At 34.1% G+C, this 20,713-nt stretch overlaps 1 protein-coding gene across 1 annotated transcript in view; it reads left to right on the plus strand.

The window, feature by feature from the left end:
• GRID2 (glutamate ionotropic receptor delta type subunit 2) overlaps positions 1 to 20,713 on the plus strand; it is a 1,455,891-nt gene that overhangs the window by 374,512 nt on the left and 1,060,666 nt on the right. The gene's annotated exons all lie outside the window — the stretch shown is intronic.

Genomic DNA, 20,713 nt, shown 5'->3' on the forward strand with positions numbered 1-20,713 from the left:
TTTGTTTCTTTGTATGTCCTTGAAGTTCATTGTTGATTCATATGGAGCATGGACTTAATTTAAGCTCCAAGACATTGCCATGTCCTCTGTAAGATAAGATCCCCATATTCCCTACATATTTTTCACAAAATTTTCATTATACATTTATGTATAATGAGATGTTACATTTTCTTAATAGTAAAGCAATTCCTCAAAAAAAAAAGTACCATGTGATTCAGCAATTTCACTTCTGGCTATACAGCCAAAATAAGTGAAATCATGGCCTCAAATAGATGCTTATACACCTGTGTTCAGAGCAGCACTATTCTCAATAACCAAAAGGTGGAAGCAACCCCAATGTCAATCAGCAGATGACTGGACAAGCAAAATGTGCCATATGCATATAATGCAATATTATCCAGCTTAAAAAGTGAGGAAATTCTGACACATGCTAAAATACGAATTAATCTTGAAGACATTATGCTAAATAAAAAAAATCACAGAAAGACAAATATTATATGTTTCTACTTATATGAGGTACCTAAAGTGTACAAATTCATAGAGACAAAACAGATTGGTGGCTGCCAGGGGTTGGGAAGAGAGGAGGTTGGGGAAATAATGTTTAATGTGTACAGTTTCAGTAGGGGAAGATGGAACAGTTCTGAAGATGGATGGTGGTGATGATTACACACAGTGTGAATGTACTTAATTCCACAATGCTGCACACTTAGAAATGGATTAAAGAGCAAATTTTAAGTTGTATGTATTTTACCACATAAAAAAGAGATTAAAAAATAATATAGTTCAGTAGGTTCTTGGCTAGTAAGTTAGACAAAAGATCAGAGGAATAAGACAACTTGGCAGGAACCTTATGAAAAGGATTCTGCTACTGAAATGGTTAAATTTAATAACTCTTAGGTGGTAAGAAAATGACCCTGTGTCTATGTATTAATTCTTATTACTGGTATATCCACTGGCCTCTTTGTCATTTCTCCTTGCATGTGAAAAAAGTTTTTCTAATTCATGCCCCAAATTGAACTCTTGATCTCCTTTATAAAACACCACAAAAAGCTGCTCTTGCTGCATTACATTCCGTCTCAGTGGGTGACAACTCCATCATTCTGACTGATCATGCCAAAATGTTGGAGGCATTTTCCCTTTCTCTCTCATGATATATCCAGTCGTACAAGAAAATTTTACAGGTTCTATTTTCTATTATCCAGGATTAGATCACTTCTACCCTGTTCCAAAGTGACTTCCTTTCTAGGTGGCAAGCTTTTGTTTGTTTGTTTAATAGCTTTCTACCTGATTTCATTATTTTCTTCCTTGGTGAAAGCCTATTTTCACTACATCATCCAGGGAAGTTAGGTTACGTAAATCAGATCATGCTCCTTCACTACAGAAAATTCATTTGATTCCCTTTCTACTTTTAATGAAATCCAGTCATTCCTTAGTCACTCCACCCATGCCACGTTGACCTCATTTTATTCAAATAAACCAAGTACCTTACCACCTTAGGAGCTTTGCACTCATTATGTCCTGTCCTATAACTGTTTTCCCTCAAATATGAGTTTCATGACTAATTTGCTTACTTTCTTTAGATCTTTATTCAAATTTTACCTTTTTAATGAGGTCTTCACTGAATATTTTTTATTGCAATTTCCTCCCCCTGCGTATCTATCAGCCTTCTCTGCTGTACTTTTCTTAGTAATATTTATCAGCATCTCACATACTATGTCACTTCTGTGTTTTATTTATTGGTACTCCCATACTCAATTATAAATTCGATAAGGGCAGGATTTTTTCTCTGTTTGATGTCTAAAACAATTCATAGCATGTAGTAAACCACCCAACATTTTTTAAGTTAAATGAATAATAGCATATCTTGACTTTATGACTAAGGAGTATGTTAAAGGCCTAATGGATATAATTACTATCGTAGAAGCAAGAAATCTCACTCAAAGTCTGAAGTAATTCAATACGTTAGTCACTGGTGTCTGCTACTTGGATATGGAAAGAAGATTAGTGTGGGTCATGTAGCACGGTCTATTGCATTTGGAATTAGCTCTGCAAGATCCCATGTAGTTCGTGTTACTTTTTTTAAAATAAATTGATGAACACCTTAAAAAAAAACTTAGATTCAGGGACTAATACTGATAATGTATGTTTTGATGACAGTATTAAAAATAAATGAGTTATCAGAGAGTGTAACCATTTATGAAATGTTTGCTATGTATCGGATACTCTCCTGGGCCCTTTAGATATCATTTTCACATGCTATTTTATTCAGTTCTAATCAATGCACTACAAAGTGTGTATTTCTATTGGCATATTTTCAAATGTGAAACTTGAGGATTATAGAATAAGAATCATTTGTCAAATCCCATAAAATGAGTAACTTGTAGAGTTGACATACCTTGTGTCATCTCTCCGACTGCAAATAGCTTTTTTTTTTTATCCTCCCAGTATCTTATAGTAGAGAACATGTGTCCCCTGGAAATTAATTAAATATTAGCAGAAATAAATGTGATCAGTTTTAAATGTAGCTTCAATTCCTAAACATCTATTTTCAGAACTCTACTCTGTTAAACCATGGAAAGATCTATTTCCTTCTTTTCATAAGTCTTTGGTCAAACCTTGAAAATTAAAATCAATGTACTGATTCAACCAGTATGGTCTTTTTAAGTTTTATTGGATTTTTGTTTGTCTTTAGCTCTTTTACTTTTTGCAGTTTTAATCTGTGCACAGAGAACATCTTTCTAGCTTGTGAATTCACATCAGATACACCCTGCTGTTTCGTAGAAGTCTATTCCTTGTGGCTGTTAATAGCAGAGCAGCATTTTTTTCTTAGTCACCATTTCTTCCTGCATACAGAACCATTACCCTCTGTCTACTTCTATCACCTTGAAATCTTCTATCTTACTTTTCAGATCTTTTTCACTATACCTCTTTCAAGAAATCAGGTATTAAAAATAAATAATTATTCTCTGATATTCAACTTATTTTTAACACCTCAACTATTTATTTTTAATACCTGATTTCTTGAAAAAGCATATTGTTAAGGAAGTAAGATATCTTCATTAATATACATCTTTCAGAACTGAATAGGTTCATTTTTATAAACTAGCACTTGTTTTTCACTTTATACTCAATTTATTTAGATCTGTTAATTGCGTCTGAATAGTATGTGAAAACTGTCATCATTCAGCTTCGGAAAAATATCCTCACAATGAAGTTATTTACAGCTATGTCTGTCATTAGTGTCATTAGTGCCACTAATAGAAAATAAGAAAATTGGAATGGCAAAGGTTAGACATATAATTGATTTCTTTCTTCTGATACATAATTGCAAGTGCTAAAACTTCCTAGATGTTAAATTGACTGAAAAAAAAAAACATATCAAAGAAGCAGATGTATGTTACAGGGATGGAGGGTTCACTGTATTTGATATTTATATAGCTCTGTGAGTGACTCAATTCAACTTTCCTGGCTTAGGGGAAAAGGGTTAATGTTTGGCCTGACAGGTGAGTCCCAATGATAAGAGGTCAGGAAGAACTCTTTACTGGAGTTTTAGAAGGTAATAGAATAATGAAGGATGCAGCTATGAGTCTAGCAAATTGTGAATGTAAACAGAGGGCATTTTAGGGAAATTATTTAGTGTAAGTTTTTCTACCATGGTGGATGCGATATGAAAGAATAGACACAAGACAAATTCTAATCCAAAATTTACCTTAAAATAAATATATAGCTATAACTTACATTAAAGAATCTAACAACTTAATTTTACCATTCACACATTTAATAAGTGTACATTCAGAAATGTACTCTTCAGTGAACTGTAGGAATACAAATGTGAATCAAATTAGTCAAGGATTAGGCCCTGAAAATTGAATTGTGATCACGTTAAGTGTGCACAAATATTTAAACACAAAGTAGAAAATGATATATTTTTAAAAGAGGTCTCCCCCAAAAACAAGCAGTAAAAGAAAGGGGGTAATTTTCATCAGCTGCGGAAGCTTTAGGGAGAAGTAGCAACTAAACTGAATCTTGAACAGTTTGATAAAGGCAACTAAGTAGATGAACAGCATAAAGAATAATGAAAACAACAGATTCGTTGTTATTTTAGAACAATAATCACAGGGTCAGAGCTGTATTCATGGAAGAATACATGACAAAGGAGAACCCTTAGGTAAAGTCACTAATGAAAATGCACAGTTTAATCCCAGACATGAGGAATGGCAAGTGTACAAGGCATATGCATTTGCAGCACAAAGAGAATCACAAAAGAAAAATGAGATTTCTGTCCCAGAGATACTTAGGTGGCAATTTCTGTGCCAGAATTACTTAGGTGATTGGAAATGTGAACCATGAACTCAAATCTGAAGGTAACTGTCCAAGGGTCAAGAGTTACTGATTTTGCTAATAAAACAATATAGAAAGATAAAGAAGATTAAAGTAATTTTCTTAAGAAATACCTATATTTAAAAAATAAAAGAAATTAGAGAATAAAGAGAAATTGGAAACAATCCAGGAGAGAATAGCACCACAGAAACCTTTAAAAAGAATTTCAAATAAAAGGAGTATTGATACTGTACATTAAGATTGATTGCAGCTTACAAAAGCTACATATTCTATATATGAATTTATATGAGGCTATAGAAAAGATAAAACTACAGGAACAGGGAACACATCAGTGATTGCCAGCGACTGTGGATGAGGGTAATTGTTGAAGACAAAGGGAAAGCATAAGGTAATTTTTGAATTGATGAAACTGTTCTTTATCAATATTGTGGGTATGGATCATGAACCTATGCATTGTTCAAAACCCATAGAACTCATTGTTCAATTCCCACCTATGAGTGAGAACATGTGGTGTTTGGTTTTTTGTCCTTGCGATAGTTTGCTGAGAATGATGGTTTCTAGCTTCATCCATGTCCCTACAAAGGGCATGAACTCATCATTTTTTATGGCTGTACAGGAAGGGGAAAGTTACACACTGGGGCCTATTGTGGGGTGGGGGGTAGGGGGGAGGGATAGCATTAAGAGATATACCTAATGTTAAATGACGAGTTAATGGGTGCAGCACACCAACATGGCACATGTATACATATGTAACAAACCTGCACATTGTGCACATGTACCCTAAAACTTAAAGTATAATTTAAAAAAAACCCATAGAATTGTACACAAGAAAGAGTGATTTTACCAATTGTAATTTTTTTTTAAAATTAAGTAACAGAAAAAGAGAAAAACAATAGAGTCATTGGTTTGTTGATTTAAAAATGTATATTCAGAATGTGGAAGATGAAGGGTATATGGTAAAGAAATGGAAGCCATATGCATTCTGTTTTCAAAACGTTTCCCAGTTAAGAAGAAAAAAAAGAAGGTAGCTTCAGGACATACCTCAGTTGATTAAAGAAAGGTTATTTAAAGAGAGGAAACTTGGAGATGTCTTTTATAGAGGTTAAAAAAGAACATACATATTCAAAGGAGAGTAAATAATTAATAAAGAAAATCTTTGAGGCCATCGGAGGTAACGGAAAGAGAGAAAGAATCTTTTTTTTTAATATACTTAAAAGAGGGCAAAATGAATAGAGAATGAATATAGATAGAATCATTTTAAGGGATCATCACTTCAACATGAATCTTGTTAAAAGGTTGTTCACTGGAATTTGAGATGGAACTATAGCAAAATCTTGTTTAGCCAGGTCCAAGACACCTTTCTTATTAATAGAGTCCAAATATTCAGGTTTCTTAACCTCCCAAATGCCCTGCCCTCTTATGAGTCCCAAAGTGCAAGTGTTGATTGGTCTAAACCAATGGCTCTCTGTATGGTCCGTAGACCAGCAACAGCACCATCACCTGGGGATTTGGTAAGCCCAGAGATCTGTGTTTTTAAAAAGCCCTTAATGCGATTTTGATCTACAGTAAGCTTTGAGAACTACTGGTCTAAGCCTGAAAGTATACTTCCATTTCATATCTTTGTGATTACACATGAGTATACCATTCAAACCCAGCCAAGGAAAAAAACTGGGAAGATTGCTGTTTGTTATTGGTGAACGATTTCTTTCTGAGAAGAGACACCCAGGGGCAATCAGCCTTTTCTGCTTTTGGATTGGTCGTATGTGGATGAGATATTAAAATCGCAGGGCGTGCACACACACACACACACACACACACACACACACACACACACACACACACACACACTTCACCTTGGGGAGGAAACATAAACGTAAAAGCCGATACGTTGCATATGGTGGAATGAAAACTTGGAAGGCACCTGGGTTATTGAGGACATCCTTATATCACTAAAATTTAGTAAACTTAAAACTGTCTGTATCTGGTAAATTACTAGTAAGTTAATAAATGATCTCATTATTTAAGCCACTATTAATTATGGCATCTTATGCTTGCAGCCACAGGCATCAAAACTGATATGAAAAATAACAAATTGGTTCTGTTACATTCTCCAGCATCTTCCTTCCTTTAAAAATATTCTAGTTAATAGGCTAGGTGTGGTGGCTCACACCTGTAATCCCAGCACTTTGGGAGGCCAAGGCGGGCGGATCACAAGGTCAGGAGATCAAGACCATCCTGGCTAACATGGTGAAACCTTGCCTCTACTAAAAATACCAAAACTTAGCTGGGCGTGGTGGCGGGCGCCTGTAGTCCCAGCTACTCGGGAGGCTGAGGCAGGAGAATCTCGTGAATCCAGAAAGTGGAGCTTGCAGTGAGCGGAGATCGTGCCCCTGCACTCCAGCCTGGGTGAAAGAGTGAGACTCCATATAAAAAAAAAAAAAAAAAAAAAAAAATTGTAGTTAAAGGCATACAAAATTTATACTATTATCAATAAATGTTTTAATCAACAAATATGAGCGTATCAGCATCATCTTTGCCTAGACAGAAGTGCACAATCTGAAACCAGATATCAAGTTATTTACCAAGTCATTATTATCAAGAGAAGTGGTGTTTTTGGCAAACTTGAGCAGCCTAATTCCACAAATATCTTACCATTAGGATTTAATTTGCCTGGAATACAAAAGCAATATAAAAAGAAGGAAAATGAGGATGATGAAGAAAATATACTTACATTTTTATAATCCTTGAATAATGATGAATATGAATTTCATTATATAATTATCTTTAGTTTTTGTATATTTAAATTATTTTATATTAAAAAAATACATCAAAGCAAAACAAGAAAAGATTAAAAGGATAGAAAAATACAAATGCATGAAAACAAATTTAGCTATTTTATTATAAGACAAATGTCATTTAAAGCAAAAATAAATTCAGTTACATAATAAAATAATCTTTCATAATTATTAAATAATATGTATACATATAGAAGCAATAGTTAAAACATATAGAACAAATGCTGATATGATTATAAGGAGAAATCAAGAAATTTGCATCACTGGAAGATTTTTAACATATCTCTCTTTAAAAAATGATCAAAAACACAATTAGGCTGTGATTAACTTAGCCAAAAATATTACCTCAAATAAATAGATTTGTAGAGTATAATGCAATCAATGGATAAAATAAATTCTTATAAAATAAATATAAAAGGTTTAGAAAATTTGATGTACTAGCAAGTAAATAAAGTAGAATACCATTATGTAAATTTTAAAAATATGAAAAACAATCATTTATAATTTATACTATCATATATAAAAGTACAATATTTTGTGTGGGAATGAAATCTTAATATCTAATTTCAGAGGTGGGTTATGTTTGAAGTGCTTGAAGTGCAGAGTGGTTATCCTTGGTTACACAGGGGGCCAGTGGGAAAAATAGAGGTAAAACTCACATTTGATTTCTTGGATTTTTTTTTTACTATTAGTTAAACATAATTTTACTATAATGGAAATAAAGTTGTACAATGTAATTTTATTACTTCAGTATGCCTACAGTTTTTTACAGTAAGTATAAATTTCTGTAAATGAGAATGTGACATTCTCTTTCTCCTCTGCCCCTCATTTCTTGTTCTGTCTTTCCTAACAAGAACATTGTGTTAGGATTATTTTAAATTTAATGGGTCTGTATTTGTGAATTACAATGATCAAATTGTATAACAAACAGGCAGATAGTAATTCCAATTATTTGTATTTAGAGAAAACTTTTTCATGAACAGAGTTAAAATTATGAGCCAGGATTTAACTACTAATGTCTGTGAACAAGACATGTATATTGCCACACATTCCCTGAAGGTATTTCTAAAGCAGTTTTATCTACTCTAAAGCAGGTGACATATATAATGAAGCCAAGGAAATAAGGATAACATAATGTTTGTGGTTGTCAGATGATTTTTAGACTTATGAAATATCCCAAATCAAGCATTTTATATTTTTAATACATATCAGAAGAAAGTTCTTGGATTTATCTTCTGTGCTAATTTATATTAAGTCTTGCAGTATTTTATTTAGAATGATAGTGTCTGACATGAATGTCTTCAGCTTTCTAATTACTACTAATACTCTCAAAGTGAATGTAGTTAAACCCAATTATATATCTAGTTACTGAAATATCAATAATAAACCATATAATGCTTATTTCCTCTGTTAACTCGTAAATTTATTTTACTAAATCTTACTTGAGGCAGCTATTACATAGATTAATGAATAATTGTTAAAATTTAATTTTTCAAATCTAAATATTTTATCATTATAGAAATGTTCTACTTACTTTTGTCATGTGTCTACTCTGTGAAAACATTGTTCTGAACTGTATAGTAGCTAGAGAGGAGAGGGATTGAGAAATCAGTTGTAAAGATGCATAAGATAGTCTTGATTCTCTTAGGAATTTCCCATGCCCAGGTAAGGGAGACAGGTAAATACAAGTGAAAGATGCTACAATAAAAAATATAGTAGAGAAATGGGGTTTACTTCCTGGAAGAATCAGGGAAGGATGAAGTGACATTTGTGCTGGAATCCTGACAGATGAGTGAGAACTCATCAGGAAAAAGGGAAGTGGCATATTACAGATAAGTTAAAAAATAGACAAAAGTTTTAGAAAACTTAATCTCATATGAGTTAACATGCCTAGAAATTTAAACGGATATAATACTTTCATAGTAATAAATTTTTAACTATCTGCACATATTTTCATAGAGTTCACTGAATTTTATTAAATGACAGTACACTCATATGATGTGGATAAATACAAATATACGACCATATAATTTTAATATCCAAGATGTTGCCAACCCTAAAGAATTATGGGAGTGAGGATGCAGAATTCCCTCAGCTTAGAATCTCTCATCTTTATATTCTCTACCTGTTCTATCATCCTGATTTAGGCAGTCCTTGGAACTGTAGTCTCTATTCAACACATTTTTGAAAATGCTAATCTATTTTCAAAACAGTCCAACCCCTTCAGTAAAGTGAGTATTATTTTGTACGATATGCCACAAAATTTTAAGAAAATTTGAATCACATTTTCTTTACTCTCAGTTTAATGTTACTTTCAGTGCTTCTTGCTGCATCAATGGTATCTTATAATTAGAACTAAATAGGTATGAAAAAAATCAATTTACATTCTGGAGAAAAAAGAAGCTAAATGACTCTCTTTGTAAAGTTTTCCTTTCATCTTGATGAAGTCCGTTCATTCATTGCTTAAAGATTAACAGTAAGATTAACATTCTAACCCATTTAGTTAGCTGGAGGGAATTTCATTCCTGCTTAAATTCAAGCATTTAAAGCCTCAAACTACTTAAAATTAAATTGGCCCCATAGAGAAAGCACATCACCATGAGTATTACTTAAAGATGGTATCAACATTCAGGAATATATCTTAATTGGTAATGACAAAAAATAAATAATAATAAAATTTTAAATGCTATTTCTGTTATGTGGGAATTTTCTAGTTTTTTGGATGTTACAATTAAATATCCTTGCTTAGTAGACATTTTTATATATCTCCAATGTTATCAAATGTCAGGTCTATCATGTATCAAAAGCAATCTCCTGGGTTGTGTTGCCTTGACAACAAATCTTGGTTTTGTTGTTCTTGTTAAGTTGAATTCTTGGATTCTGAGAATTTAATAAAATGCTTGCTGGATTCAAATCAATGACCTTTCTCAGAGCTGTAAAAACAACTGATCATTCACTAAACCATTCATCAAGTTAAGATAAATATACCTGTTAATATTTGTGTTCCTACTCAGTTTGGATACAAGTCAAAATAATTTGATAATATTATTTTTATTGTTTAAAATTATTTTATAAGAATTAGTAATTTATTTAAAAAATTAGCAATGTTATTTCTAAGGGATACTAATTGTGATATGAAAGACAAGTCCTCTTGTCAAAGCATTTTGTATTCAGAAATGAGTAGACTACTTTAAATTAAAAAGTAGATCACAGGTTTAATATCTAGAGTTTTTCAAAAAAGATGTGTTTCAGCAATTTTATAAAGTTTGAACCTGTTAAGCTAGGTTTTAAATTATTTGAATGTTTTTTGAAATTTCCTTCTCTGTCTTGTCATTATAAGTTAGATTTTGTTCCACTTTTATTTATTTCATGTAAGGCTGATATCTCACAAACTTCAAATAAGTCATAAATTAACTACAGCATCATTTGTAAATCTTCCATTTTCTGGAGTTACCATGCCTTATGAGATTTAAGCAAAATTGAACCAAACATTCATTGATTTTTCACAAGATACGGATTTTTTTGATTTTTTTTTTTTTTTTTTCAGGAAACAGGCCCGTGTACTTGCAATTGCTCTTCTAGTCATTTCTTGGGCAAACCTGCTCTTTTTGAAGCACACCAACTCAATGAAGATACTGTTGACTATAATTCTTACCAGAAATAATATATACACAGATAACCTGTATATATATAAGTAGATATATAGATCGGAAATATTGCAGATTTGATTCCATACCACCACAATAAAGTAACTATTGCAATAAAGCAAATCACACACTGTTTTTAGCTTCCAAGTGAAAATAACACTTATGTTTATGTGATACTGTAGTCTATTAAGTGTGCACTAGCATTGTGTCCAAATAAAATGTAGATATATTATTTAAAAATACCTTATTGGGGCCGGGCATGGTGGCTCAAGCCTGTAATCCCAGCACTTGGGGAGGCCGAGGTGGGCGGATCATGAGGTGAGGAGATCAAGACCATCCTGGCTAACACGGTGAAACCCCATCTCTACTAAAAATACAAAAAATTAGCTGGGCGTTGTGGCCCGTGCCTATAATCGCAGCTACTCGGGAGGCTGAGGCAGAAGAATCACTTGAACCCAGGAGGCGGAGCTTGCAGTGAGCCAAGATTGCACCACTGCACTCCAGCCTGGGCGACAAAGCAAGACTCCCTCTCAAAAAAAAAAAACCTTATTGCTAAAAAAAAGGCTAATGATCATGTGAACTTTCAGTAAGTCAGAATCTTTTTGCTGATGGAGGGTCATGCCTTGATGTTGATGGCTGCTGACTGATCACAGTGGTGGTTGCTGAAGGTTGGGGATGCTGTGGCCATTTTTAAAAATGAGATAGCCATGATGTTTGCCATATTGGTTGACCCTTCTTCTTCTTCTTTTTTTTTTTTTTTTTGAGATGGAGTTTCGCTCTCGTTGCCCAGGCTGGAGCACAGTGGTGCCATCTTGGCTCACTGCAACCTCTGCCTCCTGGGTTCAAGCGCTTCTCCTGCCTCAGCCTCCTGAGTAGCTGAGATGACAGGCGCCTGCCACCACGCCCAGCTAATTTTGATTTTTTTAGTAGTAACAGGGTTTCACTATGTTGGCCAGGCTGGTCTCGAACTCCTGACCTCAGGTGATCTGCCCTCCTCGACCTCCCAAAGTGCTGGGATTACAGGTGTGAGCCACCACACCCGGCCAACTCTTCTTTCACAAAAGATTTCTCTGTAGCATATAATGCTGTTTGATAGAACTTTACTCACAGTAAACCTTTCAAAATTACAGTCCTTCTCTTAAACTCTGCAGCTGCTGTATCAACTACATTTATGGAATATTCTAAATTCTTTGTTGTCATTTAAACAGTATTCCCAACATCTTTACCAAAAATAGATTCCACATCAAGAAACCATTCTGTTTCCTTTTTTTGTCATTGAATGTAGTGGCAAAAATCACAGTTCTGCACCAACCTACTCAGTCACATCTTTAGGGTTCACTTCTAATTTTAGTTCTCTTGCTGTTTCCACCACATCTGCAGTTACTTCCTACACTGAAGTCTTAAGCCTCCCAAAGTCATCCATGTGGATTGGAATAAACTTCCTCCAAACTTCTTTCAATGTTGATATTTTGACCTCTTCCCATGAACCGTTAAAGTTCTTAATGGTATCTAGAATGGTGAAACCTTTCTAGAAGGTTTTCAGTGTATTTTGCCAAGGTCTATCAAAGAAATCACCATTTATGGCAGTTATAGCCTTACAAAGTGTATTTATTACATAATAAGACTTGAAAGTTGAAATTACTCTTTTGATCCATGGGCTGCAGAATGGGTATTGTGTTAGAAAGTACACAAACAAGGAGATTTACAAATCTCCTTGTATGTCTCTATAAGAGTTCTAGGGTGATCAAGACCAGTATCAATGAGCACTAATATTTTGTTGTATGAGCACTACATCTCAACAGTGGGCCTAAAATATTTAATAAACCGTTGCTGAAAATAGACGTGCTGTCATCCAGGCTTTGTTCCATTTATAGGCAAAATAGATTTAGCATAATTCTTAAGAGCTAGGATTTTCAAAATGGTAAATGAGCTTCGACACCAACTTAAATTTATTTTTCCCCCTAAAAAGGAAGTGAGCCTGTCCTTTGAAGCCAGGCACTGACTTCTCCTCTCTAGCTATGGAAGTCCTAGATGGCGTCTTCTTCCAATTTAAGGCTGTTTTATCTAAATTTAGAATTTGTTATTTAATGAAGCCACCTTCTTCTATGATCTTAGCTAGCTCTTCTAAATCAGGGGTCCCCAACCACGGGGCCAGTTAGGAACTGGGCCACACAGCAGAAGGTGACTTGCGAGCAAGCATTACCATCTGAGCCCAGCCTCCTGTCACATCAGCAGCATCATTAGATTCTCATAAAAGTTTGAATCCTGTTGTGTGAACTGCACATGCAAAGGAGCTAGGTTAAGCACTCCTTATGAGAATCCAACTAATTCATGATGATCAGAGGTAAAACAGTTTCATTTCAAAACCACCCCCACCCCCATCTTTAGAAACATTGTCTTCCAGGAAACCAGTCCCTGGTGCCAAAAATATTGGGGGTGGTTGTTCTATACGGATAACTTGCTGCAGCTTCTACAGGAGCATGTGCTGTTTCACCTTGTACCTTCATTTTATGGAGATAGCTTCTTTCGCTAAACTTCATGAACCAACCTCTGTTAGCTTCCAACTTTTCTTCTGTAGCTTCCTTACCTCACTCAGCCTTCACGTAATTGAAGAGAGTTAGGGCCTTACTCTGGATTAGGCTTTGGCTTAAGGGACTGTTGTAACTGGTTTGATCTTCAGTGATGTTCCAGATCGCTGAAACTTTCTCTACATCAGCAATAAGGCCCTTTTACTTTCTTACTATTCATATGTTTACTGGAGTTGCCCTTAAAAAAATTTTTTTAAGCTTTTCCTTTACATTCACAGCATGCTTAATAGGCACCTGAGGCCTAGTTTTGGCCTCTCTCTGATTTCAACATGACTTCCTTTCTAAGCTCAATCATTTCTAGCTTTCAACTGAAAGTTTAAAAAAAAAAAAAAAGAAAGAAAAAAAGTATATGACTCTTCAGCTGAACACTTAGAGGCAATTGTAGGGTTATCAATTGGCCTAGTTTCCATGCTGTTGTGTCCTAAGTAATAGAGAAGCCTGAGGAGAGGGAGAGAGACATGGGAACAGTTGGTAGGTGGAGCTGTCAGGACACACACAGCATTTATTGTCTAAGCTTGCTGTCTTATATGAATGTCGTCCAAGTTGCCCTAAAACAATTACAGTAGTGACATCAAGATCACTGAACACAGATCACCATAACAGATATAAAGCAGTAAAAATTTGGAAATATCTCAAGAGTTACCAAAATGTGACACAGTCATGAAGTGATCACACACTGTTGGAAAAATGGTGCCAATAGATTTGCTTGACGCAGGGTTGCCACAACATTTAGTTTGCAAAAAACAATATCCGTGGCATGCAGTAAAGCAAAGTGCAATCAAACAAATTATGCCTGTATATAAAAATTCAGTGATCTATATCCTGAAAACTGAGGCACTTTACTGTATTAACCTATACACCCCATGAGAAATTCAATAAAAATGAATTTATATTTCTTAGTACCCTCATTTTAACATGTTCTTAACTGGCTTTATTCAATTAAAAAAAAAAAAACAACCAAAAACCTTAGTTTGTTGATTTAGTCATATTCTTCCAAATCATGGAGCTAATACATAGCTTAGTTTTATTTTTATTGTGTTTTTAGCCTTGTCTGGAAACAAAAATAGTTGGAATGAGAGTTAGTTTAGAATGATGACAAGAGAGCAAAATACATTCCAAAAATTTTCAAATAATTTCCAAATCATTGGATTCTACATTATCACCTGGCCTTATTCTCTTCTGCCTGAAGGAACTAGTCTTCACTATTTCTTCCCATTAGGGTGGAGATAATTGGTGTCAGCAAAGTGAACTATCAACCATATCCCCTCCTTATTCTTCTAAGGTCTGATTAATTAGTACTGAGAAGAAATAATATTTTACTTAAAGTTTTTACAGGATATTTTTATTTTATATTTTATGTCGTATCCAAAAATTATGGTACTTTTCTGAACCTTTTCATACACTTCTTTATATGTAACTTTGCAGACTTTTGCTACTTTATTATGAAGAGACTCCAGAGGAAACAAATAACACAAGCAGATAATCAATGAGAATTGAATGAAGGGACTGTTTACACATTAGTGGGCAAGGGGAACCTTAGGGCCAGCACAGTGGGAGACTTGACTGTCCCTAAACTTAAGGAGCAGAAGCCATGGGATGGAATCTGAAGGGAGCGATGGCATTGGTCAGATGTATACAAGCAGAGCTAAGTGGTTATGCTCATTGTGCTGTATCCAGTAATCACTGATACTCTCTTTGCCCTGTATCAATATATTTCAAAGAGGATACACTGACATATTAAAGTAAATGTAATATCTCAAAATCTCTGGGTTGGGGCCCAAAATCTTACTTTAATAATCCACATAAATGTGTTTTGCAGAACAAGACCATGTTTGGGAAATGGCAGTCATCCCGGGAAACTTTTTATTCTAAGCTGTTTTTGGTTCCCATCATCACACATACCAATGCCATGAGTCATTACTGCTACAAAAGTATCACTTTCCAAGGTTCCTGAGTTTACCACCCTCATGTACTTATAGGGGTTTTGTAACCATTATATTTTGAAGCAAATAGTATTTGTTCCTCAACAAACACATTTATTATATAGAATTTTATGGAAATACTGATTCTCTGTTTTAATAGTTTAAAATCTTTTGTGAGATGGGAAAGAACTGTTGCTTCATTTTATTATAATGAAAATAACTTAGAGACAAAAAGCCACCCAAAATTTCTTTTAACTTGTAAATACTGGTTACTATTCCAATTTTAATATATTAGAGCCCCCTACCAACATTTTTGAAGCAAAATTAAGCTATTGAAATTAAGATCCCTGTTTCTCCCAGTGAAGTTAAAAACTAACAATATGTAAGAAACAAATGAGACAAATGAGTTTCAAGCATTTGAGTGTAAGGAATGACTTCTGTTTAAGTTCTACTTTGTTGGGCTTTGGAATATTCCTGCTACAAGTACTACACTGTAGCACCTTGTCATTTTAATATATGTCTTACTTTGTTATCAAAAAATTAGGCATTATAAAATGTATTTTATCTTTTATATAGTCCATTTCACAAAATAGCCATAATGTTCTTTCAAGTAAGGATTATGGGAAATTAAATGCTCTTATGTTTAAAATAGATATTTATATCCTCTGTATCATTTATTAACTTATCAGAATCACTTTGCACTTTAAGATCCATCTAAGTATACTTAATAATTAACAATATAGCTTTTTCCATGCTTTTTAAAAATCTTAGTCAAAATATAGTAACTTAGATTTTTTTAATATGTTACTACAGTTTTAAACCAGTATTGGGAATGCTTTGAGACTGTAATGTTTACAATATATTTGGGGTAAAGTGGTGAGAGAAATTGGAAGATGGAATTTTGGTATTTTACAACTAGACTGTGTGGCCAAGCATATAGAAATGCAGAATGTTGCCAGACACAGTGGCGCACACCTGTAATCCCAGCACTTTGGGAGGCAGAGGTGGGTGAATCACTTGAGGTCAGGAGTTCCAGACCGGCCTGGCCAACATGGCGAAACCCCATCTCTACTAAAAATACAAAAATTAGCCAGGCATGGTGGTGCATGCCTGTAATCCTAGCTACTTGGGAGGCTGGGGCAAAAGAATTTCTTGAGTCCTGGGGGCAGAGGTGGCAGTGAGCTGAGATCATGCCACTGTATTCCAGCCTGGGTGATAGAGCGAAACTGTCTCAAAAAAAAAAAAAAAAAAAAAAAAAAAAGAAAAGAAAAAAATGCAGAATGTGGTATAGAAATATATACAATATATTATATTTAAAAATCTATAGTAATGCAGTTCCTTCTTTTTCTAAATTTAAATCTTTCCCCCTTTATGCTTATATAATTTTTAATAGACTTCAAAATGGAAACAACGTTCAAGTCATCTCAAATGTGAATGTAGAGAATTTCAACCAGTGACCTTTCCTGATTTATATTTCTGTCGTTCTTGATTTTATAAATCAACTTGAAAATAAAATTTATAAAATTTCTTAACTGTTACCCCGAATCTTAGAACTGTAGTGATTTCTAAATTAAAAATCCTGTAGACATAAATACTCTCATGTACTCTATATATACATTTCATTTGTGCACTTTTGCATCTGTTTTTCCAATTTTCCACTTTGTTGGGAAATGGTTTACATACTAAAAATAATGTTTGAACAAAAATATTTTCTCACGTAATAACTTGTTACTGCTTTGCAGTTTGTCACAAATTTTACCATTCACTCATTTAATCTTTAACACAGTACTGTGAGATGAACAGGAAATGATTATATTCCCATCTTCAGTTAGAGAATACTGAGAGTCACAGACATTTAGGGACCGAAGTTACAAATTGAGTGGAATTACATCTAAAACTCAGGATTTATAGCCGGGCTCTGTTGGACCCTAACAGACTCACAAGAAGAGAGAAAATGGTGCTTAACATATTTTTCAAATCAGTTTCATGGAACTTAAATTATAGTTATTAAATGCTTACTATGTTAAAATACTCTGTTAAGTAAAGCAGTTATATAGGATAGATTAAAATATATGAGAAGATAAGAAAATATATGATATTACAAGTTATAAGGACATTGCTAACCTGTGTGAAAATATTTTTTTAACAGACAGTTGTGATAATAACCAGAATTTAGGGGTTAAGAAATAAGGGAGAGGTAAGGCCTTTGAAGCAGCAGATGTGGACTATCCTTTTGACAGATTGAGGATTTGTGTGGGGAGGAGATAGTGAAGGGGATGAAAGAATACAAGCATACAAAACAGCAACATACAAATGTGTTATCTTAAAACTCAAAAAGTGTAAAATGCTAAGCTGGACAAAGCTAGACTGAAGAAGAAAGGCCACTTTGCATGTATTATCGGATTGGGAAAGGAGCAGAAAGCACCTGGTTGGAATCCTTGTGCTTGTGAAAATGGCCTTGTTAGAAAAGGGACATGACAAGAGGAAGTTAGGAAAGAAGGCAAACCAACACTGCAGCTCTTCCAGGGAGCTAGTTGAGGTCTTCTGAGCCTGCTCCCTACCAAGCTCCAAAAGGAAGATGGGAGGAAGCCACCTAGAGCCACATCCACCAGAACTATCTGGAAGACTAAAGTTTTGTCCTTCCATCTGTGTTCAGTGCTACAGGGCTAAACAATTAGCAGAACTGAGACTGGACCCTGGTGGGCTGCCTCTCCAGTCTGTGTCCTCAACCCTATAATTTTCATTTCTGTTGAGATCACGTATATTCAGATTATAAGTGGAGTATTATTTTTGTAAATTTTTGAAGGGTGGTTTGATAATTAGTTTCATTATTTTCTATTTTGCTCTGTGTATGTCTTATTAATCTGACTTTCTCATAAATGTAAACATAAGCACAAGTTGACATCTTGCTTTGGAACTGGTACAGTCCTGTTCATAAATTCAAATAGTTACCAAAATATGTGAAACTTGTGCATATCTTATTTTAATTGACTACTTTCTTAATTCAGAAGTGAGGTTCCTCAGATGTATTTCAGTGATGCTGGAATTTCCAGCAAAGTCTCTTACATCTGTCAAACATTCAGTAAATCACCTAATGTTTATAATTTAGCAAATAATCAGACCTATTGCTTAATATAGCTGACTAAACTCTGCATTCTAGTCATTTTATCAGATTTCATTTTGTTTTGTTTTTTGGGATGGAGTCTCACTCTGTCACCCAGGCTGGAGTGCGGTGGTGCAGTCTCGGCTCACTGCAACCCCTACTCCCCGGACTCAAGCGATCCTCCCACATTAGCCTTCCTAGTAGCTGGGAGTACAGGTGCACACCACCACACCCAGCTAATTTTTATATTTTTGTAGAGACAGGGTTTCACTATATTGCCCCATCTGGTCTCGAACTCCTGGGCTTAAGCGACACACCTGCCTCAGCCTCCCAAAGTGCTTGGATTACAGGTGTAAGCCACCGTGCCTGGCCAGATATTTTAAATTTTAAAATTTAAAAATAAGATTTAGAGAACTCATTTAATTTTAGTTTTTTTTATTTCTCCTCTTTTTATTCTTGTTATTCTTTTTTATTGCAGTAAAATAGAAACACAACAAAAGGAATACAATGATACCGTAAACCGTAAGAAAACTATTCATTCCTTACCAGAATGAAAATGAAAGAAATTCATATTTTATCTGAATAATTTTTACAATGCTTGCAAATTTACCAGAACAACTGTAAAGAGTTCCAAAATTTAACTTAACTCAATGAACTAGTTATGGGAGATTTAGTGTGTGATAATGTGAAAAAAATAAAAGATAAAGTAGCATCTGAGGAACAAATGCTAATATCTTAGATTTGGATAGCATACTGCCATTGTCTATACTGTATCTATTACTTTTTGTTTTGTAATCTCCTCTTTTCCTATGTTCATTGGAAATGACCAGTGCCACTAGCTTACTTTTCTTTCACGTAAAATATTACATTAGGGGAACTGGCTTGCTATTATCCTGCCATTTACCCAGAAGAACAGATGTCTCAAATAGTTTGTGAATTAAAAAAAATACGAATCAAAAAATTCTGAAATCATACCCTGTAAGTTTAATAAGCCTTACTTTTCAGATGATTTAGTGTACGATATATTATACAATTTATTTTTTATTTGAAATCTGTATCTTGCACAGATAAAAATTCAGACATGATGGTGCAGGTCCTAGCCTAAATGAAATACATATGCTTCGCTAAATAATACTGTTTTTGTTATTAGTTCTAAGACTTGTTAGTTAATTTATAGTATATGTTCAGGAAAAAGTACATAAAATTTAACATAGATTTTAAAGTGGATTTCTTTCCGTCTTTTAAAAAAAATCAATTTTCCTTTTCTTCTCTTGATATAAACCCCATTACAGTCTAAGATAAGGACACCAGATACTGCCCTAGTTTCAACTTATTTCAGAGCCTTGGAGCATAATATGGGGAACAATAAGACACAGAGCATTATTTGTGCTTTCTAATCTGTTCAGACTATTTTAAATAAGCATAAATCTGATATTCACATGTTAATATGTTGAAGGGTAAAACGCAAATATATATCATTGCTTAAATAGGCTTAATGCTGTATACATAAATTTTCATCAAATCTTGCTCCCAAATATTTCTATTTTAATTTTGACAGCAGTTAATTTTCCTTTTATTTGTTAACTCCCAGATAATTTACTGTAATTACATATAATTGACTTAGTAAATATATAGTTGCCTGAGTTTTTGAAGAAAGACAAAAATCTTTTATCCCAACCAAACTATATTCATGCTAAAGTCACCCAAATTTGAGCCAGAATCGTATATCCATATTGCTGTGAACAACCACAGAACACTAATTAAAATAAATCTAATCTACCCATTTGCAATGACACTTTGGAAAGGCTGTAGAGAGGGGTATGATTTAAGAGTGAAAAAATATTTCCAAAATTAAGTAAGAGTTTAGACCTGTAATTGAAAGAGACATTAATGTGTGTGTCATAATAGATGATAGGATATTCTACTACTGTGAAGCTGAGCCTCTTGTTACCTTGCAGCAGGGTACAACAATAAAAAATAATTCTTTGATTTTATTTGACATTCTTCTAATAGACTCCACACTTCTAAACATGAACAAGGAATTTAATATAGCTGATTCAGCAGCGCATGGAATGTTCATTTTCTCTAAAGCCTTGTACCTTTCTCTCAATGACCCTTGTGAAATGAATTTTAGTGTTTGTGTGCACTTCCTACATTTGAACGCTTACAGTGGCATAAGCCTTAAATGAGCAAGCTTTTAAATATTTGTTTATAACACATATATCCTCCTTGCCAGTTTATTTTCAGCTTTGTCTTCCACTGAACTTTACTTTTCCTGTTTCTGATCCTGGCTGCTTATATCTTGGCTAAGAGTAAA

Source organism: Gorilla gorilla, chromosome 3, assembly GCF_029281585.2.
Source record: "Gorilla gorilla gorilla isolate KB3781 chromosome 3, NHGRI_mGorGor1-v2.1_pri, whole genome shotgun sequence".
Classification (NCBI taxonomy): domain Eukaryota; kingdom Metazoa; phylum Chordata; class Mammalia; order Primates; family Hominidae; genus Gorilla; species Gorilla gorilla.